This window comes from Schistocerca cancellata, chromosome 1 (assembly GCF_023864275.1).
Source record: "Schistocerca cancellata isolate TAMUIC-IGC-003103 chromosome 1, iqSchCanc2.1, whole genome shotgun sequence".
In the NCBI taxonomy this organism is placed as follows: domain Eukaryota; kingdom Metazoa; phylum Arthropoda; class Insecta; order Orthoptera; family Acrididae; genus Schistocerca; species Schistocerca cancellata.
Genome location: NC_064626.1, coordinates 128,894,883 through 128,921,104, shown reverse-complemented (window position 1 = coordinate 128,921,104; position 26,222 = coordinate 128,894,883). Strand labels below are relative to the sequence as shown.

The 26,222-nt window shown below is 41.8% G+C and overlaps 1 pseudogene; it reads left to right on the top strand.

The window, feature by feature from the left end:
- Positions 1 to 3,447: 3,447 nt before the first annotated feature.
- LOC126095627 (5S ribosomal RNA) lies at positions 3,448 to 3,565 on the top strand (annotated as a pseudogene).
- The last annotated feature ends 22,657 nt before the right edge of the window (positions 3,566 to 26,222 follow it).

The window sequence follows — 26,222 nt, the reverse complement described above, 5'->3', positions numbered from 1 at the left end:
TCGAAGAAATTGAAGAAATGTATGATGAAATAAAAGAAATTTTTCAGATAGTGAAGGGAGACGAAAATTTAATAGTCATGGGTGACTGGGATACGAGTGTAGGGAAAGGGAGAGAAGGAAACGTAGTAGGTGAATATGGATTGGGGGTAAGAAATGAAGCCCCCTGGTAGAATTCTGCACAGAGCACAATCATAGCCAACACTTCGTTTAAGAATCATGATAGAAGGTTGTATGCTTGGAAGAACCCTGGAGATACTAAAAGGTATCAGATAGATTATATAATGGTAAGACAGAGATTTAGGAACCAGGTTTCAAATTGTAAGACATTTCCAGGGGCAGATGCGGACTCTGACCACAATCTATTGGTTATCAACTGTAGATTAAAACTGAAGAAACTGCACAAATGTGGGAATTTAGGGAGATGGGACCTGGATAAACTGAAAGAACCAGAGGTTGTACAGAGTTTCAGGGAGAGCATAAGGGAACAATGGACAGGAATGGGGGAAAGAAATACAGTAGAAGAAGAAGGGTAGCTTTGAGGGATGAAGTAGTGAAGGCAGCAGACGATCAAGTAGGTAAAAAGAAGAGGGCTAGTAGAAATCCTTGGGTAACAGAAGAAATATTGAATTTAATTGATGAAAGGAGAAAATATAAAAATGCAGTAAATGAAGCAGGCAAAAAGGAATACAAACGTCTCAAAAATGAGATCGACAGGAAGCGCAAAATGACTAAGCAGGGATGGCTAGAGGACAAATGTAAGGATGTAGAGGCTTATCTCACTAGGGGTAAGATAGATACTGCCTACAGGAAAATTAAAGAGACCTTTGGAGATAAGAGAACCACTTGTATGAACATCAAGAGCTCAGATGGAAACCCAGTTCTAAGCAAAGAAGGGAAAGCAGAAAGGTGGAAGGAGTATATAGAGGGTCTATACAAGGGCGATGTACTTGAGGACAATATTATGGAAATGGAAGAGGATGTAGATGAAGATGAAATGGGAGATACGATACTGCGTGAAGAGTTTGACAGAGCACTGAAAGACCTGAGTCGAAACAAGGCCCCCGGAGTAGACAACATTCCATTGGAACTACTGACGGCATTGGGAGAGCCAGTCCTGACAAAACTTTACCACCTGGTGAGGAAGATGTATGAAACAGACGAAATACCCTCAGACTTCAAGAAGAATATAATAATTCCAATCCCAATTAAAGCAGGTGTTGACAGATGTGAAAATTACCGAACTATCAGTTTAATAAGCCACAGCTGCAAAATACTAACACGAATTCTTTACAGACGAATGGAAAAACTAGTAGAAGCCGACCTCGGGGACGATCAGTTTGGATTCCGTAGAAATACTGGAACACGTGAGGCAATACTGCCCCTACGACTTATTTTAGAAGAAAGATTAAGGAAAGGCAAACCTACGTTTCTAGCATTTGTAGACTTAGAGAAAGCTTTTGACAATGTTGACTGGAATACTCTCTTTCAATTTTCTAAAGGTGGCAGGGGTAAAATACAGGGAGCGAAAGGCTATTTACAATTTGTACAGAAAGCAGATGGCAGTTATAAGAGTCGAGGGACATGAAAGGGAAGCAGTGGTTGGGAACGGAGTAAGACATGGTTGTAGCCTCTCCCCGATGTTATTCAATCTGTATATTGAGCAAGCAGTAAAGGAAACAAAAGAAAAAATCGGAGTAGGTATTAAAATCCATGGAGAAGAAATAAAATCTTTGAGGTTCGCCGATGACGTTGTAATTCTGTCAGAGACAGCAAAGGACTTGGAAGAGCAGTTGAACGGAATGGATGGTGTCTTGAAGGGAGGATATAAGATGAACATCAACAAAAGCAAAACGAGGATAATGGAACGTAGTCGAATTAAGTCGGGTGATGTTGAGGGTATTAGATTAGGAAATGAGACACTTAAAGTAGTAAAGGAGTTTTGCTATTTGGGGAGCAAAATCACTGATGATGGTCGAAGTAGAGAGGATATAAAATGTAGACTGGCAATGGCAAGGAAGGCGTTTCTGAAGAAGAGAAATTTGTTAACATCGAGTATAGACTTAAGTGTCAGGAAGTCATTTCTGAAAGTATTTGTATGGAGTGTAGTCATGTATGGAAGTGAAACATGGACGGTAAATAGTTTGGACAAGAAGAGAGTAGAAGCTTTCGAAATGTGGTGCTACAGAAGAATGCTGAAGATTAGATGGGTAGATCACATAACTAATGAGGAAGTGTTGAATAGGATTGGGGAGAAGAGAAGTTTGTGGCACAACTTGACCAGAAGAAGGGATCGGTTGGTAGGACATGTTCTGAGGCATCAAGGGAGCACCAATTTAGTATTGGAGGGCAGCGTGGAGGGTAAAAATCGTAGGGGGAGACCAAGAGATGAATACACTAAGCAGATTCAGAAGGATGTAGGTTGCAGTAGGTACTGGGAGATGAAGAAGCTTGCACAGGATAGAGTAGCATGGAGAGCTGCATCAAACCAGTCTCAGGACTGAAGACCACAACAACAACATGACAAATATTAATTATTCCTACTTAATCCTATTAACAAAATATAAACATCTTTCATAAAAATGTGGTTTGACAATAGACAATAGGAATATACACGTCTTACAAAAAGAACGAATATAATGTTAGGAACGTTGCCGGATATTTCGTCGTATCACGAAAGTGCGCCCTTTGCAAACAGGCAGAGAACAATAAGACACTGTCTAATGCAGTCTAGTTATACCGTCCATGATGTGAACACATATTAATAACGACTGCTTCATTTGAATTAAGAAAATGATTAAAATTTACTTTTGGCTGCAGAAACGATAAACTGAAGAAATAAGGAAGCGCATACTGTGCCTGTTTTGTGAGTACTGTGGAGCTCGAAATGTTATAATTGGATTCCGAGATCGTTTCAGTGATTAATGACTTTAGACTGACTCTCGTGTAGGACTGACAGTGATAAAGAAGGTTTTCCTCATTTTGGTTTGGGTTAATAAATGACGGGAGACATTACTGTAGCGTCTTGGTAGCGTTCTAACAGGCGCTCCCAACTTAACTGCTTCATATCGGGTTAGAAGCCACTGCCTACGGAAAAGAAATTCAATAGGTACCGCGAGACAGCTGTAGACGTCATGAGGTAAACAAGCCTCCACGTGGTTATTCAGATAAGAATCGATTGCAATTTGCTCCAATTTACCTTGGCGGTTCATTGAACGTAGCCTTCTGCAAACAACAACCTGTTCGGTTAGTGTGTCGGACACAGAAATGTGTCATAGCAGGAAATTCTTATCTTTTCTATTGTAACAATTTTTAAGAGGGGATACACTGCAACGCTTTCATCTATCTCTCTTTTACTAGGTCGGCATTTCAGTCTTTTCTACTTCTTGCAACCCAGAGAGAACGTCTACTTTCATTCTGCCATAAATTCGTTCCGCTAAATGTCTGATTGGCAACGGCCTTGCCACAGTGGATACACCGGTTCCTGTGAGATCACCGCAGTTAAGCGCTGGCGGGCATGGTCGGCACTTGGATGGGTGACCATCCGGGCCACCATGCGCTGTTGCCGTTTTTCGGGGTGCACTCAGCCTCGTGATGCCAACTGAAGAGCTACTCGACCGAATAGTAGCGGCTTCGGTCAAGAATACCATCACAACGATTGGGAGAGCGGTGTGCTGACCCCATGCCCCTCCTATCGGCATCCTCCACGGAGGATGACACGGCGGTCGATTGGTCCAGGTAGGCCACTCGTGGCCCTAAGACGGAGTGCTAAAAAAAAAAAATCTGATTACTGCCATCGTAGTCACATTACAATTGTAATTATGTTGACTACTTTTGTAATTGCCCTAATGAAAAACACACTTTCCCTCTCTGAGAAACCCTCAATTTTTAAAATGGTTTTTGCACTAAACGGCCGTTTCATAATGCCATAAGTCAAAACTGTAAAGACGCACATATTGAAATGGTTCATTTTCAAACGCATTCCAAATTTGGTTTGAAAACTGTTTGTTTCTTTTGCTGAAAATGCACTCATTGCCTGAAGCTATCTCAAATTAAAAAAAAAAAAATACAGGGTTATTACAAATGATGGAATCGATTTCACAGCTCTACAATAACTTTATTATTTGAGATATTTTCACAATGCTTTGCACACACATACAAAAACTCAAAAAGTTTTTTTAGGCATTCACAAATGTTCGATATGTGCCCCTTTAGTGATTTGGCAGACATCAAGCCGATAATCAAGTTCCTCCGACACTCGGCGCAGCATGTCCCCATCAATGAGTTCTAAAGCATCGTTGATGCGAGCTTGCAGTTCTGGCACGTTTCTTGGTAGAGGAGGTTTAAACACTGAATCTTTCACATAACCCCACAGAAAGAAATCGCATGGGGTAGTCGGGAGAGCGTGGAGGCCATGACATGAATTGCTGGTCATGATCTCCACCACGAGCGATCCATTGGTTTTCCAATCTCCTGTTTAAGAAATGCCGAACATCATGATGGAAGTGCGGTGGAGCACCATCCTGTTGAAAGATGAAGACGGCGCTGTCGGTCTCCAGTTGTGGCATGATCCAATTTTCCAGCCTGTCCAGATACACGTGTCCTGTAACGTTTTTTTCACAGAAGAAAAAGGGGCCGTAAACTTTAAACCGTGAGATTGCACAAAACACGTTAACTTTTGGTGAATTGCGAATTTGCTGCACGAATGCGTGAGGATTCTCTACCACCCAGATTCGCACATTGTGTCTGTTCACTTCACCATTAAGAAAAAATGTTGCTTCATCACTGAAAACAAGTTTCGCACTGAACGCATCTTCTTCCATGAGCTGTTGCAACTGCGCCGAAAATTCAAAGCGTTTGACTTTGTCATCGGGTGTCAGGGCTTGTAGCAATTGTAAACGGTAAGGCTTCTGCTTTAGCCTTTTCCGTAAGATTTTCCAAACCGTCGGCTGTGGTACGTTTAGCTCCCTGCTTGCTTTATTCGTCGACTTCCGCGGGCTACGCGTGAAACTTGCCCGCACGCGTTCAACCGTTTCTTCGCTCACTGCAGGCCGACCCGTTGAATTTCCCTTACGGAGGCATCCAGAAGCTTTAAACTGCGCATACCATCGCCGAATGGAGTTAGCAGTTGGTGGATCTTTGTTGAACTTCGTCCTGAAGTGTCGTTGCACTGTTATGACTGACTGATGTGAGTGCATTTCAAGCACGACATACGCTTTCTCGGCTCCTGTCGCCATTTTGTCTCACTGCGCTCTCGAGCGCTCTGGCGGCAGAAACCTGAAGTGCGGCTTCAGCCAAACAAAACTTTATGAGCTTTTCTACGTATCTGTAGTATGCCGTGACCATATGTCAATGAATTGAGCTACAGTGAATTTATGAAATCGCTTCAATCATTTGTAATAGCCCTGTAAAGCCTCATAAGTGATTCTATGAAATCATTAAGGAACTGAAACAACGCATCACCTTTTTTGCTGCAAGGAGGGCAAGAGGACGGCTCTAACAACATTTTGCTCATACCCGCCCTTGGTTAGCGTCCCCACCATTAACACCAAAGGTGAACGAGTGTTGCAGCTTCTCTCACACCAAACCATAAGGCCTTGAGTAGGGCCAATGTGTCTTGGACGAATGCACTCCTGGTGACAGCCCTCACCAAGTTACGTGGTATCAACAAACGTACATCACTTGCATGCATGCCGAATCTGCTTTCATCGCTGAAGACCACGGAGCGTCATTCCATCTTCCATGTGATCCAGTCGAGCCGTGCACGCTGATGCTGTGGCGTGAGTGGAAGATGGGCTAGAGAAGTTTGTGCCCATATTACCACAGCTAACAATCGGTTCGCAACAATTTGTGTTGATACGTCTGGGCTCACGCCCACTTATCTGTGGTGTACGATCTGCCACTGCCGCCCATATAATGAGATATGTACATCTACGTCATACTCTGCAAGCCACCCAATGGTGTATGGCGGAGGGTACTTGCGGTAAAACTATCTGATCCCTCCAACACTGTTTCACTCGCGAATAAAGCGTGGGAAGAATGACTGTCGGTACGCCTCTGTAGTGGCTCTAATTTCTCGAATTTTCTCCTCGTGATCAATACGCGAGATGTATGTGGGGAAGTACAGGGTGATTCAAAAAGAATACCACAACTTTAGGAATTTAAAACTCTGCAACGACAAAAGGCAGAGCTAAGCACTATCTGTCGGCGAATTAAGGGAGCTATAAAGTTTCATTTAGTTGTACATTTGTTCGCTTGAGGCGCTGTTGACTAGGCGTCAGCGTCAGTTGATGCTAAGATGGTGACCGCTCAACAGAAAGCTTTTTGTGTTATTGAGTACGGCAGAAGTGAATCGACGACAGTTGTTCAGCGTGCATTTCGAACGAAGTATGGTGTTTTACCTCCTGATAGGTGGTGTATTAAACGTTGGTATAAACAGTTTACAGAGAATGGGTGTTTGTGCAAAGGGAAAAGTTCTGGACGGCCGAGAACGAGTGATGAAAATGTAGCACGCATCCAGCAAGCATTTGTTCGCAGCCCAGGAAAATCGACTCGCAGAGCTAGCAGAGAGCTGCAAATTCCACAATCAACTGTATGGAGAGTCCTACGAAAAAGGTTAGTTATGAAACCTTATCGTCTGAAATTGGTTCAAGCACTGTCTCCAGCCGATAAGATTAAAAGAATCGATTTCTGTGATTTTATCCTTGCTCAAATGGAAACAGATGAATATTTCGTTTCAAAGATTGTGTTTAGTGATGAAGCAACTTTCCACACTAACGGGAAAGTCAACCGTCACAATGTCTGTATATGGGGTTCTGAGAATCCGCGGGAAACAACTCAGTATGAACGTGACTCGCCTAAGGTGAACGTTTTCTGTGCCATTTCAGCCAATAAAGTTTATGGTCCCTTTTTCTTCGAAGGTGCTACTGTAACTGGACTACAGTATCTGGAGATGTTAGAGAATTGGCTGTTCCCTCAGCTCGAACAAGAAGCACAACAATTCATATTTCAGCAGGATGGAGCGCCACCACATTGGCACTTATCTGTCCGTAACTACCTGAACGTCAACTACCCGAGGCGATGGATCGGCCGCCAGGCAGCCCGTGACAGAGCACTTCATCACTGGCCTCCAAGAAGCCCTGATCTTACCCCCTGAGATTTTTTCTTATGGAGGTATGTTAAGGATATGGTGTTTCGGCCACCTCTCCCAGCCACCATTGATGATTTGAAACGAGAAATAACAGCAGCTATCCAAACTGTTACGCCTGATATGCTACAGAGAGTGTGGAACGAGTTGGAGTATCGGGTTGATACTGATCGAGTGTCTGGAGGGGGCCATATTGAACATCTCTGAACTTGTTTTTGAGTGAAAAAGAAACCTTTTTAAATACTCTTTGTAATGATGTATAACAGAAGGTTATATTATGTTTCTTTCATTAAATACACATTTTTAAAGTTGTGGTATTCTTTTTGAATCACCCTGTAATATGTTGTCCGACTCCTCCTGAAAACTGCTGTCCCGAAAGTTTAATAGTAAATCTCTCCGTGACGCACAACGTCTCTCTTGTAACGTCCGCCAGTGGAGTTTGTTTAGCATCTCCGTAACGCTCTCTCGCCAGCTAAACGATCCCGTGACGAAGCGCCCCGCTCTTCGAGGGATCTTCTCCATCTCCTCCATATGTCCTACCTGATAGGGACCCCAAAATGGAAATGATCGTATGGCACTGTTGGCCGGGAGGTCCCAAGCGGCAAAGTTCGGCCGCCGTATTGCAAGTCCTTTTTAGTTGACGCCACTTCGGCGCCTTGCGGGTCAATGATGATGAAGGACGCACAACACCCACTCCCCCGCCGGGAATCGAACCAGGGCCCCTTTCGTGGTAGGCGGAAACGCTATCGCTACGCTACAAAGGCGGACTATAGGGATCCCAGATAGATCAACAATACTCACGAATGGGGCGAACATGCACCTTATAAGCCACTTCTTTCGTGGATAAGCTACATTTCCTTGAGATTCTTCCGATGAATCTGAGCCTGGTGTCTGCTTTTCCCACTATCTGTTTTATGTGGTCATTCCACTTAAGGTCGTTCTGGATAGTTATGCCTGGATATTTGTCAGCAGACGCTGTCTCCAGCTGTTTGTCATCAATAGTGTAGCTGTACAGTAGTTGATTTCTTTTCCTATGTATGCACAATATGTTACGTTTATTTACGTTCAGGGTCAACTGCCAGAGCCTGCACCCTTCATCAGTTCTCTGCAGGTCGTTCTACAAATTCTTTTCTGGAGTTGCTATTTTGGTACAGACAACTGCATCATCCGCGAATAGCTTTAAAGAACATCCGACGCTTTCTACTAGATCATCCTCAAGGGCATCCGGAAACTCCTCTACGGGTGTGAGAATTTTCACGAAACCATTGATACCAGTATCATTGCATAACTGACCCAACACGTTCAGCTAGTGTGGCAATTCTCCGAAGCGACCACCTCGTTACTCGGAAGGCCACAATTTGACGTCTGAATTGGCTACATACAGGAAGCACGAGTGCGTCTCCGTGGCATCTTTGCCTCCTTGCTTCACACTTTTGCACTAGTCTGACCTTTGTGGCTCTGAGCATTACCTATTAAAGGACAGAGACAGATTGCGCTCTGGTAGCTATGCCACTACACCTTCACTTGGCGGACGACGTTGAAACCATTTGTTTCTCTACTATCCCCCAGGTGGCGTTTGCCATCATGGGATCAAAATCGACGTCGTCTTTCAAGGCGTACACATTTTTTTTCTGGCAGTGTATATTCCAGTAGAGAATATTTTCAAGAATTCTGCTGCAATTTTTCGGGTCCGTTCTTTTAGCTTTCTGATACATAAGAGTCATATGGGCGTTTTTTCATTCGCTTGAGACTCTGCGCTAGGCGAGAGATTCGCGATAAATGTAAGCTAAGTAACTGTCAGTACTGTAGAGTGCTTCCTGTAAAACTGAACTGGGACGCCATCCAGCCCTAACGATTTATTTGTTTTCAGCACTTCTGCTTGCTTCTCTACACCAGTGATACACTAACTATGTCCCACATATGCAAGCCTGAGCGACGTTCAAACGATGGTGTATTTAAACGATCCTCCTGTGTGAATGAGTTCTTCAGCCTGAAATTTAAAACTTCAGCTTTGCTTTTTGTGCTATCGTTCAGAGATCACGGTGCGACACCAAAGTAGACAACACGAGTCTAGGCCACAGACATTACCAAGGTCGCGCTGCAATGCGCAACGCACTGTGTGAGTAGGGTTGCCATAATCTCGGAATCCAAAACCAGGACAAAACTTACGGTTACTGTAGCCGATCGAAGGAAATAAGAGGAATAAGGAGTCCTCATGCCCATAAGCTAAAGGATATTTGCATTTAATTAATGATACAGAGTTTAGGAAGGACTGCTTCATCAAGAAAGCATTTATTACAAAAAATAAGAATATGCATTATATTATTCAGTACACGAAGTTCTATTGTCATCATTTGAGCTTTCCTTATACCAATCGTATTTATCAGAACCTTGAATAGATGAAAGGAATTTAATCTGATTCTCAATCAGTTTATGAAATTCACTGCAACTTACATTTTTCATATTGTACTGTATTTGCATCATTGCATTAACTGATTTTACTGTTAACCTATTCCTTTCTTCTGTCCACTGAGAATTCATGAGGGAAAAGACTCCCTCTACATTGGCGTTATGACTGGGAATGGAGAAATAAAATTCCACAATTTTCAGCAACTCTGAATACTGCTCACTAGAAATACAATTATGAATGAAGAACACCCATTTCTTATGTGACATCATATTCTCAAAACTTTCATCTTTGGAGAAATAATTAAAAACCTTTATGATAATGCTCTCAGTATCATAAGAGAGGACATCTGCACCAGTATGAATTCCATTATGCGAAATAGGAGCTGGACAACCTACTCCTAAAATTTCCCTATTCAGTTTCTTCTGAAGTTTCTTGTACACATTGTTTTCTCCTTTTCTCGCAACACCCCCAAAGTTAGTATTTGTGTTATCTCCACCAAAAGCAGATACCTTATCACTAAGCCCATGTTGTAAAATGGCACTGTATACACACTCAGTTATTGTACTAGAATCCTCACTGTCACATTCATTTAAATTTAACAATCTACTTTGGACACTTTCGTCACAAACAAAATACTGCACAAGAACAGGAAATATTTTCAAATACTTGTAGTTGCTAGCATCAGTGCTAATACTAACATAATTGGCCTTCGATAGACTGTTCCTTGTTCTGTCTTCAATGAACGGTGATATCACTTTATTAACTATGGATTCTGTTTTAGTTTTGCCGCTGGAGAAGTTTACTGCAACTTTCGAGTCACTAAAAACGTGAGAGATAATTTTTGATGTGCAAGAACTTGAGTTGTATGAATGATGGTGCTTGACACAGTGAAATGCAAATGCAGCGTCTGCTGCAGCTACTTTATTACCATCTGTCTGTGTTTTGAAAAAGCTGGTGAGCTGTTTGGAAGATGATGAACCCACTGCCGTCTTATGCTTTTTCGATTGCACGTGGTCGTTAATATCACGTTTACCTCCATTACTGATTGAAATTTAGGAACTGTGAAGAGGAAAACCATATAATAGAACAATTTTTCTAGGAAAACAACGATTTCAATGGGTCTGTGTATAATCGTAATGTTACTCACCCGCAAATTTTGCAGAAAGCTTCGTATTCAGTTCTTCCTCGCTTTATACTTGGAGACTGTTCAGTATATTCCTCCCTGTACTTAACCTTCCGTCTAGCCGACATTATTAAACCACCAGGCAAATAATAACAACTATTTAATACAATATAACACAACGAAATCGCAAGCACAAAAAACCATGCGAACATTCAACAAGCTGATCAAAGAGGATAATACTCTTCATTGCCAGAGATGACTGACCGCCCACTGTATTGACAACTCGCAATCTCGCAAATCGAGGAGGATGTACCGTGCACCTGAGCCTGACTGCCCATTGTTTCCATGTCCGCCGCTCGTGGTCTCGCGGTAGCGTTCTCGCTTCCCGAGCACGGGGTCCTGGGTTCGATTCCCGGCGGGGTCAGGGATTTTCCCTGCCTCGAGATGACTGGGTGTTTGTGTTGTCCTCATCATTTCATCATCATCCAGGAAAGTGGCGAAATTGGACTGAGCAAAGATTGGGTAATTGTACGGGCGCTGATAACCACGCAGTTGAGCGCCCCACAAACCAATCATCATCATCATCATCTCCATTGTTTCCATATCTCGAAAGCTGTTCTGTTCTGCTTGGATTTTATATAATGTGAAGGCAAAGAGATAACATATTGATGCTTCTTTGACAGCAATTTTTGAAATTACCGGAAGTTGACTTCAAATCCAGCAAATATCGCGGACATTTGCCTTTTCGGCCTGGACGTTTTCATTTACCCTAAAATCGCGGACTGTCCGGGAAATCCGTGGCGTGCCGGCTGGAGTGGCCGAGCGGTTCTAGGCGCTTCAGTCCGGAACCGCGCGACCGCTACGGTCGCAGGTTCGAATCCTGCCTCGGGCATGGATGTGTGTGAAGTCCTTAGGTTAGTTAGGTTTAAGTAGTTCTAAGTTCTAGGGGACTGACGACCACAGCAGTTAAGTCCCATAGTGCTCAGAGCCATTTAAACCCATTTGAATCCGTGGCGTATGGCAACCCTATGTGTGAGGCACTCGAAAAGACCACGCCTCCTTCTCAGCAACAGCACCGCCCTCACACTGTGGTCAATATGGCGTCAAACATGCAAGAACGCGACCCAATTCGAGACCTCAGCTACAGCTCCACTGTCTAGGTCCAACGAGTAGTTAACATCTCAGATAAACTTGTACTGTTGTTAATACTGAACATGGTATCTCTAGAAAACGGTTTGTTAATTACAGCACCAAGTGGTGCTTTCCTAAACCATGACAGTTGTAAATTATTCAGTACTCCAGTGGCAAAATTTAAGTAAATCGGTTTCTCATTTATATAATAAAGTGAACTAATATTTCATGTGTTGTAATTAAAAATCAACCAGCTCCCAGAGCACTCAAAGAACCCGAAGTTGTGGCTGAACGATTGTAGTTTCTTCTGGCCACAACACTTTTGCTATCTTCTGTTGCCACACCAGACTGGCTAACGGTGACTGCCCACTTACTAGCTTAGTGTTAGCCTGGCAGTTACTACCAGTTTAACCGTTATAATTCTCATCATTCGATTTCCTGACTCTTGTCTTACGTATAATGGCATAATATACAGTAAGCAACTTACTGAAAATCACAACGTCTTCTTAATTTATGTTCCACTTCCCCACTATTGCTCAGTTTCATCACAAGCACCTTTACTTCATGTAGTATCCTGCACATTTCTGCCAGCACCCGGGACATGTAAACATTCTTGCATTCTAACTACATCGCTGTCTATAATTATCCGCCTTCGGCCATCCAGATTTAGGTTTCCCGTCATTCCCGTTAATCGTTCCATGCAAATCTAGGGATGGTTCCTTTGAAAGGGCATGAACGATTTCCTTCACCATCTTTGATACAGTCTGAGTTTGTGCTCCGTCTCTAATGACCTTGATGATGACGGGACGTTGAACTCAATCTTTTCTTGTTTCCTTCCTTCTATCCACTGGAGGGCAGCGTCGAGGGTAAAAATCGTAGAGGGAGACCAAGAGATGAATACACTAAACAGATACAGAAGGATGTAGGTTGCAGCAGGTACTGGGAGATGAAGAAGCTTGCACAGGATAGAGTAGCATGGAGAGCTGCATCAAACCAGTCTCTGGACTGAAGACCACAACAACAACAACATCCATACTCACAAATCACTGTGAAATGCGTCGCAGAGGGATATTTTTTTCTTACCGTCTATTAAGATTTCTCTCCGATACATTCAAGGATGGAGCATGGGAAGAAAAAGTACTTCTATATCTGCGTGCGAATGTTTTTTAAATTTTATTTGCACGATCTCTCTACGCTAGGCATCTAGGGGTCGGAGGATATTCGTAGTTTTCCCATTAAAGACGAAGTTTCTAAACTTTTCACACGAGATATACGAAGCGTTTCTTCGAGTGTCTGCCTGATAATATATTTTAACATTTCTCTTATACTTTCCTGTCAGTGAAACGAGCCCGTGATCATTCGCGGGTCCTCTCTTTGTATCTACTCCCTGCGTCGCAATAGGAGGGTGGTTTGACAAGTTTGGTGAAAAAGCAAGGAAAATTTGTTGTTTCGTAAACAACCACCTTACTTTTTCACATAGTCTCCTTTGAGGGATATACACTTGACCCAGCGATCCTCCGAGTTTTTCATTCGGTCGGAAAAATAGATTCTGTCGAACTGCAAAATACTCGTTGACTGCAACTGTCATTTTCTCAGATGATGAAATTTCCTCCCAGCATGCCAAAGTTTCATGATAGGGAACAGAAAAAAAGTTACTTGGGGCTAAGTCTGATGAATAGAGTGAACGAGGAACCAATAAATGCCCTTTTGCCTTTTTTACCGCTCATGTGCGGGATGCTGCAATATACTGGTGAAAGAGCAGTTTTTTGCGTTCCAACCTCTGTCGTTTTCCAGCCAACGCAAGTTTCAAACGATCCAACAATGAAGCATAATAGGGTTTAGTTATGGTTCTACATTTCTCCGAGTTATTTATGATGATTATTCCTTGAGAATCCCGAAAAACATTGGCCATCATCTTACCAGTTGAAAAAATGGTCTTTGTCTTCTTCGCTGCACTTTCAGCAGCCTTTATCCACTGTTTTAACAGCCGTTTTTACTCTGGATCCAGGGCTCACCATCAGTAATTAATTAACGTTATCCACTCGCTCATGTGAGATGTCTTCCTTGTTAGTAGAATTTTTTTTCGGCGGTCTTGCATTACCGTATAATGGATTTTGACCTTTGCGGTGACCTCAACTGGACAGCCAAGCGCGCCTCCTCATCGGCGCTTCTCCGACCACGTTTAAATTCATTATCCCAAAAATAGTCCGCCTCCGTAGCGTAGCGGTAGCGTCACGGCCATACGCAGGGGGCCCGGCTACAATTCCCGGCAGGGGACTGGGTGTTGTGTGTCCTTCATCATCATTTTCATCATCATTGAAATACGGCGACCGAACTTCCCCGAATGGAGCCTCCCGGCCAATAATGCCATACGATCATTTCATTTCATCCCAAAAATAGTCTTCAATGATGGTGCAGAAGTCATGTGAACTTCATCCAGTTCTGTTTTTATTTGTGCAGCAGATCAAGTCTTCAAATTCAGGTATTTCGTAACAGCTCGAAACTCGATTTTCTCCATTTTCGATCGCAGTCGACACACTGACCAATGTAAACGGCTGTCAACAATGACGTGTACGTTGTAGATTGTTGAAATTCTTAATACGATCCCTGGAATAATCAATCTTACCAGTCATGAAGGCGCAACAAATGTGCTCCATTCTTTCATGAAAATTTACCAGGGCTTGTCAAACCACCTTCGTTTTAACTACAGACCGCTAAAGCGTTTTGTATGCACCCTCTTTTGTAGGTAAACTGCTGTTTCGTTGCGGCGTACAAACAAACAGTGGCTGCCAGTAACATTGTCTGCAACTGACGGTGTCTCTGCAGTCGTTCAACTTCATACCTCCGTAAATTGTTCCTTTTTTCCACGAGTACCAGCCCCACAAGGTATGTGGGAAACTCTTGTGAAATTAATTTGGAAGGTAGGAGATATGGGGTACTGGTGGAAGTAAAACTAGGAGGGCGGGGTCCTGAGTCGCACTTGGATAGCTCAGCCGGTAGAGCACTTGCCCAAGAGATCAAAGATCCAGGGTTCGAGTTCCAGTTCGGTACACAGTTTTAATCTGCCATGAAGTTTCAACTCAGCGTTGTAGACTGAAAGTCCATTCTGGAAAGTAATGGTCTTGTGCCATCGATATTTACGTCGGATTTGCGGTTCCATTTCCCAGATACTTTCTTTTGTTTCCGATACAAGAGGTCACTCAAGCACATCAATGAATTACTGTAAACGAATACATAATATTCCGCCAGTCGTTAATCATTTTCAGCGTCTTAGGCCACGCAAATTTTTGTTCCTGTTTAAACAAAAGGAAACCGTAAACGAAGATAGCCTTGGACGGAATAAAATCATACGCTTGAATAGAGCAAACTCATTAACCTTCTTTTCTTAACAAAAGACGCAGTAAATTGTACTGCAAGCAGCAGTTGACGAAAACAGTAGCTGTAATGCGGTTTTCGTGTACACAAAGAGGCCTGAACATTCACAATTATAAGATCATTCGATTTTCGTCGTCTTCACGATAGTTTATCTTTTCTGAATGAGTAGTTCTGTCTTCGCTGTAGTTCTGCATATTAAGGCACCATGCTGAAGACGGAGATAGGCGCCATGTATGTTTGAATTCTTTCCTTCTTCTGACAATGTGTAAATCTCTTCCAAGCTCTTTTAGCACTTCGCTTGGTTTATTTATCTTTGTCCAAGTCGTTTAACTGCTCATCGGTTCGTTTAATTTTATGATGTAGGTGACGGCTATAAAGGGAGGCCTGAATCTGAAATTTTTCTCTACAGGAGGTCTTGAACCAGTTCTTATTAAGAGCTCGAGGAAAATCTAGACGCCTCAATATATCGCTTATATATAGGCTGACAAAATGCACAGTATCGACACAGCATTTTCATTGCAGAATGTGATCATTTCAGGCTTCGTTTCACTTCCCTTATCGTAGACAGTCAGGCCATCAGAATGTAAGGTGAAAATCACGGTGACGTTCTGCTTCATTTTCGGCACGCAGGAAGCCATAATTTCCGGCATGCAAAAATACTTGAATAATAAGGCATCTTTTTACATGGTTTAGTTCGTGTGTGGTTTGCCTCTTATTTTTCTTATGCGTCTCACCGAGAGATATGATTCAAAGTCAATATGGACGTAAATTTAACGAAGAAATTAAATGTGGAGATTTAGAGAAGTTGAGTAACAAATATGGTAGCCAACTATGAAAACGAGACACATGGAAGAAAACCTGTCCGCATAAACTTAGTTATGTCTATAGACAGTTCGTCCATCCCAGGAATCGAGTATCTCGACGATTTTTGTCTCTCAGTGCTATTAATGTGTTAACAGTTGTGGCGGCTACTTTCGAAATAATAAAAAGTTTACTTAAATGTTCTTCAGTGTGTCTCGTCTTCATTTGAATGCCCCATATACTTGGAGACCTTTTACCAGAGTTGATTTATTTTTTAAATAATGCTAATAGACAGTTAAAAGCATATTTAATTTGTTCTCAAGTCTGGCTCCCGTAGATGCAGTTCTGCTCTCAGACTCGTAATAATCTACTGTCCACAACAGCGCAATAGCGAGGAAAGCACTCTCTGACACATGAGAATAGACATGCGGGAGGAGGGGCTGGAGGGGATTGCTAGTCTCGTGCTCGGTCTTCCGAGAAAATAAATGCGTATGCATGAGTCAGAACCCCAACTAACGGTGTGTTAATTCATTATGTTGCGGTGCCGTATTGCCGGAGAGGCGATATTAAATTGTTCTCGTTCAGCCCCTCCCCTCTTTGCCCACACATTCTCTCTTACTGTTAGGTCAGAGGTGTTAATAACTGGAGACATTTTTTAGGGTTGACAGCGCTGACTACTAATATTGGCTAGAAGTAGACATTTCAATACGCTACTGAAGGTGTTTAGGAAAACCTCGGAAGACGTAAGTGTAGGTAGTGGGATACACTCTGAAAACACTGTGAAGAGCGTGGCAGTGGGTACTTCCATCCTGTACTGCTTATTATGGCGTCTTCTCGTTCCATTGTTTAAAACTCGATCGCTACTACAGCGATACATAGGAGGTTATAGTATATTTCCTAAATTCATCACGCACAGCTGGTTCCTGGAACTCTGTAAGCAGACTTTCTTGATGTAGTTTGCACCTGTGATCAAGCGTCTAACAGTTCATTTCTTTCAACATCTCTGTGGCACTCTTGCTTGGGTGAAACAAACCTGTGACCATTCCTGCTGCCCTTCTCTGCATACGTTTAACTTCCTCTGTTCCTTCGGTCTGGTAGAGGTCCCCCACGCTTGAACAGTATTTTAGGATGTGTAGCACAAGTGTTTGTAAACAATCTCCTTTGTAGTCTTATTGCATTTCCCCAGCATTCTACCACTGAAGCGCAGTGTACCATCTGCTACACCAACGACTAACCAATCTGAGCGATCCATTTCATATTCCTATAATTTGTTGTACTTAGGTGTTTCGAAGAGTTTGAAACGTCCCCTTAGAAAAATTATAAATTACTGTGCTTAAACTGACACACAATATTTTTAGCTCAACGCAATCTGACTTTTAATAATCCCTACAAAAGAATGGCCCTCACTAACAATAACCTCACTAACAATAACCTATACCTTTCATGAATCACTTACCTCACAAAAATCTTCATTACTCGAACTACTGCAATACAGCGAGAGCCAATACTGCCAGCTAAATAAAAGATTCTAACTACTGAAGTCACTAACTACTGATAGGCTTAGTTAGCAAATGGAAGATTTAGATAAAGAACAAACAATGTATTTACCTTAATAGTGTTCAAAAGTCATTATATATATATATATATATATATATATATATATATATATATATATATATATATATATATATATATATATATCAGTTCATGACATCCAGTCTTACAAATTTACTGTCTCTGATGGACAAACGTCCAGATCATCCGCTCTCAAAACTCCGCCATCTCTCTCCCCACATCCACCACTGCTGGCGGCTCACCTCCAACAGCACAACGCTACGCGCTGTTAACATCCAACTGCCCAACACTACAATAGCGAATATTACAACAATGCCAACCAGCCACAGACTGCACACAGCACAGCCAGTGATTTTCATACAGAGCGTTACGTGGCGTTACCAATATAAAAACCAAAACAGCTTACTTACATAGCCCCCATGCTCCTTACAAAAAATTTTACAAATTGTTTTGGGCAGTGGCCAAAACATATATACTTCAAAATTTGTCATAATTAAAATAACAAATATATCAAATGCACACACTTATTGATACACTGTTGGTCAAAAGCAAAGATTTTCTCACAGTCCATAAAGAACAGTCCTGATCATTCACCACAGTATTAACCACAATTTTATGCACAAAGTCTGAGCAGTAAAAGAGAATGCACATGGAAGTAGTGGATTTCATGCAGTCTTGAAGAAGTAGTGTTGTCCTTCCAACGGACGACAGTGCTGACTCTTGACATGCAGGCAGGTAATGGTCCACCACAGAGCAAACCCACAGCAGAGTCAGTCGAAGTTATGAAGAATATTGGAAGGTAGGTCATCACAGAGCACACCCACTGTAGTCCTGGTAGAGATTATGGTACTGGTGGGCCACCAGAGGTGCAGACCCACTGCAGTCCTTGTAGAAATAATGGTATTGGTGGACCATCAAAGGTGCAGACACACTTCAGTCCTTGTAGAGACGGCCAGCAGCCATCTGTTGCGACTGTGCAGGTGCACAATCACCATCGAAAAGTCTTGCGGACAATATAGCAAGTCCATAAACCACCACTTGTGCACTCACAATTTTTTTTTTTGAAATGCCCTTAGAACCAGCAGTGTTGTTAACCAGTCCCTTGCTGAATTATTAACACACGTGCAAACACTAACAGTCCCTACTTCTCATCTAGTGTGCATATACTATGACCAACAGAAACGTGTGCAGTGAAATGTAACTTAATTTGAAGAACTGCTGTCTATATTATTATAAATTTACAGCATAAGAATACAATTACAAAGGTAAAAATCACATAATTAAAGAACATAACAATACAGGTAACATTTGTAGTAATACAGGCTTTACAAAAGAATAGAAATAAACATATACATCAGTGTTACAGGAATTATGACATAAGTAAATACAACAAAGATCAGAATAGCTTTCGAAAATAATGTCTAAACATCTTTACGAAGTAAATAACATATTATTAATGCAAATTATATTTGAGGATAACAGTATTCGTCATCATAGTAAATGTAGCTTAGTATTAGAAAAATTCTACAACATAAATCTTATTAGCTAAACACATAAAGACAGGAAAAACACAAATACACAAGGGTACACAAACACATAGCGGAATAACACAAAAGGAAAGGACAGGGTCTGTTTTCAGTGACACGTCTGGTACTGCAGTCCAACCCAAAACTTCATTCCATAGATCCTTTCTCTTATTTCAACATTTGTTTCCACCAAAAAAATTCTATACAAGTATGCTTTCTGTATTTATATGTTCATATATTTCTTACCTCATCATTTATTTCCAAGAAAATCCTACCTAAACCTGTTGTCCCTAAACCCTACTTTTTTGTTCATATCCTCTTTCAAAATACTTTTTTGGCCAAACCATTTTCTTATAGCTTCTCAATGCATTTCTTCCAGCTTCTCAATGCATTTCTTCCAATTCATCACAACTCGTTCTCTTATATAGCCTACCCCATCTTAAGCTAACTTAAATCTACTGAGCTCAGTAATATATACTAAGGGACGAGGCAGTGCAGCAACACACAACAAATTAACACAAACAGCAATGACAAAAAAATGCAAACTGGCAAAGCAAGCAGCAGTATATCTAAATTAGCAAAGCAAATGCAACATTACCACTAATATGAGCCAATGTGCAGCAAAAACAAAAATAAATCAGTAGTAAAACTGGCTTAATGCAATGTAAAATTCAGTAGAACTATGCCTGGCAAACAACAGCAGCAAGTTATACTTATACCTAAAAATGACAAAGCTCAAGCAGAAAAAATATTACAGTAAAGGTAGGAAATGTCTATTTGTGCCCTCTTTTCTAACAAAGTACATCACAAAGCTATTCTTTACTGGGTCTGTAGACAGAATATAGTGATATTAGTACATCTATTAAATTTTATTTTAACCAATGCTGCAAAGGTTGTGCTGAATAGTTCAGACAATGTCTGAAACGTAGCAAATTTTAGTGATTGAGAAGAAATCATTAAGGCTTTCACACGGGGTTCAATTCTGAGTTAATTCCTGTTTTTTATATATGTGACAGATGTGCCACCTATCATTCACAAGCAAAATTGGTACTTTTTGCTGATGATATTAGTTTTATAATAAATCCGATAAGAGAGAAAACAGCACAAGAGTTGGTAAACGATACTTTCCAAATAATTATTAAATGGTTCTCTGAAAATGAACTTTACCTGAATTTAGGAAAAAACACCTTACATTCAGTTCTGTACAACAAATAGAGTCATGCCAACAACTGATGTAGCACATTAGCAGAAAACAGTATATTGGGTAGAATGCTCTAAATTCTTGAGTGTGCACATTGACGGAAGCTGGGACAAGCATATTACTGAGCTTCTCAAACAATTAAGTTCAGCTACTTTCGCTCTTCGTCTAATTGCTAACCTTGGAAACAAACGTATCGTTTTCCTGACACATTTTGCATATTTCCACTCAGTAATGTCTTACGGATTACTTAGAAAGTAAGTACTGACTGCAGAAAAGCGAGCGGTTAGAATAAAATGTTGTGCTCACCCACAAAGTCCTCTTCAGGGAGCTAGGTATTTTAACTGCGTCGTCACAGTACATATGAAATTCGTCGTAAATGATACATCACAATTTGAGAAGAATAATGATGTACATACCTACAACGCTAGAGGGAAAAATTATTTTTATTACCCATTGTGAAAGCTGTCAGACGGTCAGAAAAAAGTTCAGTATGGAGCAACAATGCGTTTTGAATTTTTTTCCCGATAACATAAAATGTCTTACAGGTAGCAAAGCAAGTTTTAAATCAAATTTAAAATCCTTTCTCCTGAACAACTTCTTCTATTCCATTGACAAATTTCTGCTTAAAAACTGGTGTGTAGTTGCATAAGTAGGGCTGAAAATAATAACGTGTTCAGTAATGTTAACACAGATTGTGTATACATATCCTGTAAAGCGACTTATTCCACATCTTTTTGATAAAAGGATCGTTCAGATGATCATGTAACTATCTAAGTAGCTAACTGACTGTGATTCGTCGATTATTTTAGTCATAGGATACTGCGTCTTTTTCGTTTTGGGAAGTCCATAATCTTACATTTCTTAATATTTAATGCAACGTCACTTTGGAAACTCATCAAGGTCGTACTGTATATTTGTGCAATTGTTTTCAGACAGAACTCCATTACAGATAACTACATCATCTGCGAAAACTCTGACTTTACCAATAATATTGTCTGAAGGCCATTAATACACACTGTACCAGCAAGGGTACCAGTACGTTTCCTTGGAGCACACCAGGAGGAATTTCTACATCTGTTCATGACTCTCCGTCCAAGATAAAATGCTGCGTCCACCACGTCAAGAATTCCTCATTCCAATTCAAAATTTCGGCTAATGCCTCAATTGAACCTACTTTCAATATTGTGCATAGATATGGTACTGAGTGAAATGCTTTTCGAAAATCAAGAAATACCGCCTCTGTCCATGGCTTTCAGGATGTCACGTGACAAAAATGCGAGTTGGGTTCACATTATCGATGTTTTCAGAAACCATGCTGGTTGGCGTGGTGGAGGTCACTCCATTCTTGACACCACACTACGGTTCAGTTAAAAATGTGTTCCAATATTCTACAACGAATGGATGTCAAGGATACTACAGTTTTGTGGATAACTTCTGCTACCGCTTTTGTAAACGGTTGTCACCAGTGCTTTGTCCGAACTGCCGGACACTGTTTTTTGTTCGACAAATCTAGGCAGATTATGGTTAAAAGAGAGGATAATTCAGCCTCGTATTACGTACAGAATCTGATGGGTATTTGGACACCCACTCCTACCGGAATTGAGTCAAGTACCTTAAAAACCGCTAACTGGGCAGTTGGACACATATATGATACACCGTGGCAACTCGGAAACAGTCTGAATAAAAAATAAAAAGAAACAAACTGCGCGTGTTTACTGAGAGAACGCATAAAAAGGCGTCGTAATTGAGCCTGTTCCATAAAAAACAAAAAAGAGAGCAGACCGAAAACAAAACACAGCACGCGACAATCTGTGGTGCTCAACATGTGACAACAGCGCGGCTTCATTCTGTCGCTTTAAACAGCAGTTCATACGGACAAAAAAACAGCCCGTTTAGTTAGACACCAACAAGAAAGTTATGTTTGTTAATAAATGTATTTCAGTTCGAGCACATGAATGAAATTACACTCATTTATCAGCAGGCAGCTGAAATGAATTCACTGTGTAGGAACGTAAAAGTAGGCGTAAAATGTTCTGCGGCTGGGAACACAATGTGTTTTGTTAATCTTTGATGGGAGGACAGATTCCGATTTGCGTGTGTACCCTGAACGAGGAGATCCGATAGTGAAATGTACAGAAATCATGCTTATCTGATTACTAGTAGCAGGGATTCTAGTCATTAGAGGTTACTTTCGTACTACAAAACGTTTTATACGCACTTTTGTGCGTTAGGAAAAATTTATGTGCATTTTTTTAATTTTTTATAAATAAACGTTTGTTAATAAAAAATCACCAGTGAAAGGTTCACTGAATGCTGAACTCTGGAAGCACACAGGTGAAAAACGAGTCTATCAGCAAACACAGACCGTCCATGAGATTTGGGAAACAGAAAAACTATCGAATGTTTGGACATCAGTCATGATTGACCCCCATCACCCTGTGCGAAAAAAAGACGACAAATTTTAGGTCAGCAACTACGGAGGCATGTCATTGTTCTTGCTGAAACACAAGACTACCTCGAAAGCCCTCCAGATACGAGGAACGAACAATCTGAGCAGTGTGAGAATTTCCAGGAGGGCTGAGCAAGTAACGTTCCAGTCAGGAAGCGATTATCAGCCTCAACTGTGCTCTTTCGTCCCTGTAGCTGAATCTCAAGTACTTGGTGACCTTCGTCGTTTTGAACAAGTCCTCTACGAGGTGCATTCAAGTTATAAGGCCTCCGATTTTTTTTCTAATTAACTACTCACCCGAAATCGATTAAACTGGCGTTACTTCTCGACGTAATCGCCCTGCAGACGTACACATTTTTCACAATGCTGACGCCATGATTCCATGGCAGCGGCGAAGGCTTCTTTAGGAGTCTGTTTTGACCACTGGAAAATCGCTGAGGCAATAGCAGCACGGCTGGTGAATGTGCGGCCACGGAGAGTGTCTTTCATTGTTGGAAAAAGCCAAAAGTCACTAGGAGCCAGGTCAGGTGAGTAGGGAGCATGAGGAATCACTTCAAAGTTGTTATCACGAAGAAACTGTTGCGTAACGTTAGCTCGATGTGCGGGTGTTTTGTCTTGGTGAAACAGCACACACGCAGCCCTTCCCGGACGTTTTTGTTGCAGTGCAGGAAGGAATTTGTTCTTCAAAACATTTTCGTAGGATGCACCTGTTACCGTAGTGCCCTTTGGAACGCAGTGGGTAAGGATTACGCCCTCGCTGTCCCAGAACATGGACATCATCATTTTTTCAGCACTGGCGGTTACCCGAAATTTTTTTGGTGGCGGTGAATCTGTGTGCTTCCATTGAGCTGACTGCCGCTTTGTTTCTGGATTGAAAAATGGCATCCACGTCTCATCCATTGTCACAACCGATGAAAAGAAAGTCCCATCCATGCTGTCGTTGCACGTCAACATTGCTTGGCAACGTGCCACATGGACAGCCATGTGGTCGTCCGTCAGCATTCGTGGCACCCACCTGGATGACACTTTTCGCATTTTCAGGTCGTCATGCAGGATTGTGTGCACAGAACCCACAGAAATACCAACTCTGGAGGCGATCTGTTCAACAGTGATTCGGCGATCCCCCAAAACAATTCTCTCCACTTTATCGATCATGTCGTCACACCGGCTTTTGCGAGCCCGAGGTTGTTTCGGTTTGTTGTCACACGATGTTCTGCCTTCATTAAACTGTCGCACCCACGCACGCACTTTCGACACATCCATAACTCCATCACCACACGTCTCCTTCAACTGTCGATGAATTTCAGTTGGTTTCACCGCACGCAAATTCAGAAAACGAATGATTGCACACTGTTCAAGTAAGGAAAACGTCGCAATTTTAAGTATTTAAAACAGTTCTCATTCTCGCCATTGGCGGTAAAATTCGATCTGCCGTACGGTGCTGCCATCTCTGGGACGTATTGACAATGAATGTGGCCTCATTTTAAAACAATGCGCATGTTTCTATCTCTTTCCAGTCCGCAGAAAAAAAATCGGAGGCCTTAGAACTTGAATGCACCTCGTACCGAACGCAACACACCATTCATACAGATCTCCTCTGATACCAGCCAAAAAGCAGAGTTCATTAGTGAAATTTAACGCGTCTTCGAGACCAGGTCGGATGTTAAACAAGAAGACGGGTTCACACCTTTACATATCAACCGTGTACTGAAGGAAATCATTCACGTGTGGTACAAGGAACCATTTTATGAAGAGATCAAATATGGGGTGAAAAGGACCTTAGACGTGATAATCGTTTGCATAACGCTGGAAGATGTGATCTTTTCCGGTTCCTGTTGTACAGCCACAGAATGAACTCAAAACGCAAGCTGCCTCTGTTTGGAGAAACGAAGTTTATAGCTAACATCAAGACAGTTTCCAGTGAGCTACATGTTGGTCGGGGAAAAATTAAGGAAGACAGTGCAAGTGCCTGGGAGACTGGCTAGTACACAACGTCTCTGGCGGAAGAGCCCTCAGTTCTATAATCAACAAGACGGAAGTGGTATACCAACTAGCTAAAGATGGTGGTGACAAAAGATTCGAGTTGGTTAAGACCACGCTGAATCACTATCGGTCAGTCATTCGTCCAGAATGCTCGCGAACTCAGCAAGTCCGCCGGCTGACATGCGGAGCAAGAGGCAAATTTTGATCATCTGGAGAACAGGTAGGGTTGCGAAGTGAATTTCGTGAGATGGAAGTCAGTGACCCTCAGTGACCAAAAAAGGCAGCTTTCCCGTGCAGAAATTTTTAAAGATTTTGCAAGTGCGTTCCCGTGCATGGGCTTGGGAACCGTCTTATTCTTTTGTTTATTTTCAAGGCGGGTATTGTAGTTGAGTGAGCGCTCTGTAGGAAAAGACTCTGTAACACTTCTATGGACTGAAACCTGTACGGAGATGGAATCAGATGACATTTATACGGAGTCCAGGACGCTAGAGGTAGTGGGCCTCACAACAAAGCGCTCCAGAATACACCGACCTATTTGCCGTTACGTGGGACGTACTTCCGGGAAAATGCCACTTCATTCACAAAGTACTCTGCCTCTGCACCAGTCTGCTGACTCTGTGTGGCCTTCTGCCAGAGTTCATTACTGCAGTTGATCTCTGATTGACAAGCAGTGTACCGTCTTCTAAGCGTTGTGGTGCTGGAGTTCATCGAGACCACGTTTATTTTTTAACGACGGACATCAGTGTACAGTGGACTGGAGATGAAGAAGCTTGCCCAGGACAGAGTAGCATGGAGAACAGCATCAAACCAGTCTCTGGACTGAAGACCACAACAACAATAACCAACAAAGATGTAACTTAACTGGCGTTGTGTAAACTTTATAAAGGATAAATGCAAAGAAAGACAAGCCACTAAAAATTACAGTTTTAGGCGAACGTAGTCATATTTGTATTCCACATGAAGTAGCACCTGAAGTGTGGGAACATTTTGAAGGTGAAAAAAAGCAGACAATAGAAACAGATGCTATAATTACATCGGTTTACGTTGAAGAAGTAGGACAACTGTACAATCAAGGCTTCGACATAGTAACATAGTTAGGCTCAAATACGTGGTGAATGATTGCAGCGGTTTTTTACTTACAGAACTGTGGACTGAATGAGAGAATTTTGGTGTTTGCCACCGGAAACTGAAAAAAAAATTTTGTCAGATGTGAATCATTCTTTGTGATCGTAACGTTCAGACCTGCGAACAAGCAGTTTAGACAGTTGTTTATACGAAAATCATGGAATAGCGATATGTACATATACAGATCGCGGGTGGATCGAGTATACAAGGCATAAAAAGGTAATGCATTGATGGGAGCTGTCATTTGTACTCAGCTGATTGTGATTCATGTGGAAATGTGTCCGACGTGATTATGGCCGCACGAGGGGAATTAACAAACACTGAATGTGGAATGGCAGTTGGAGCTAGACGGATAAGACATTCCATTTCGGAAATCGTT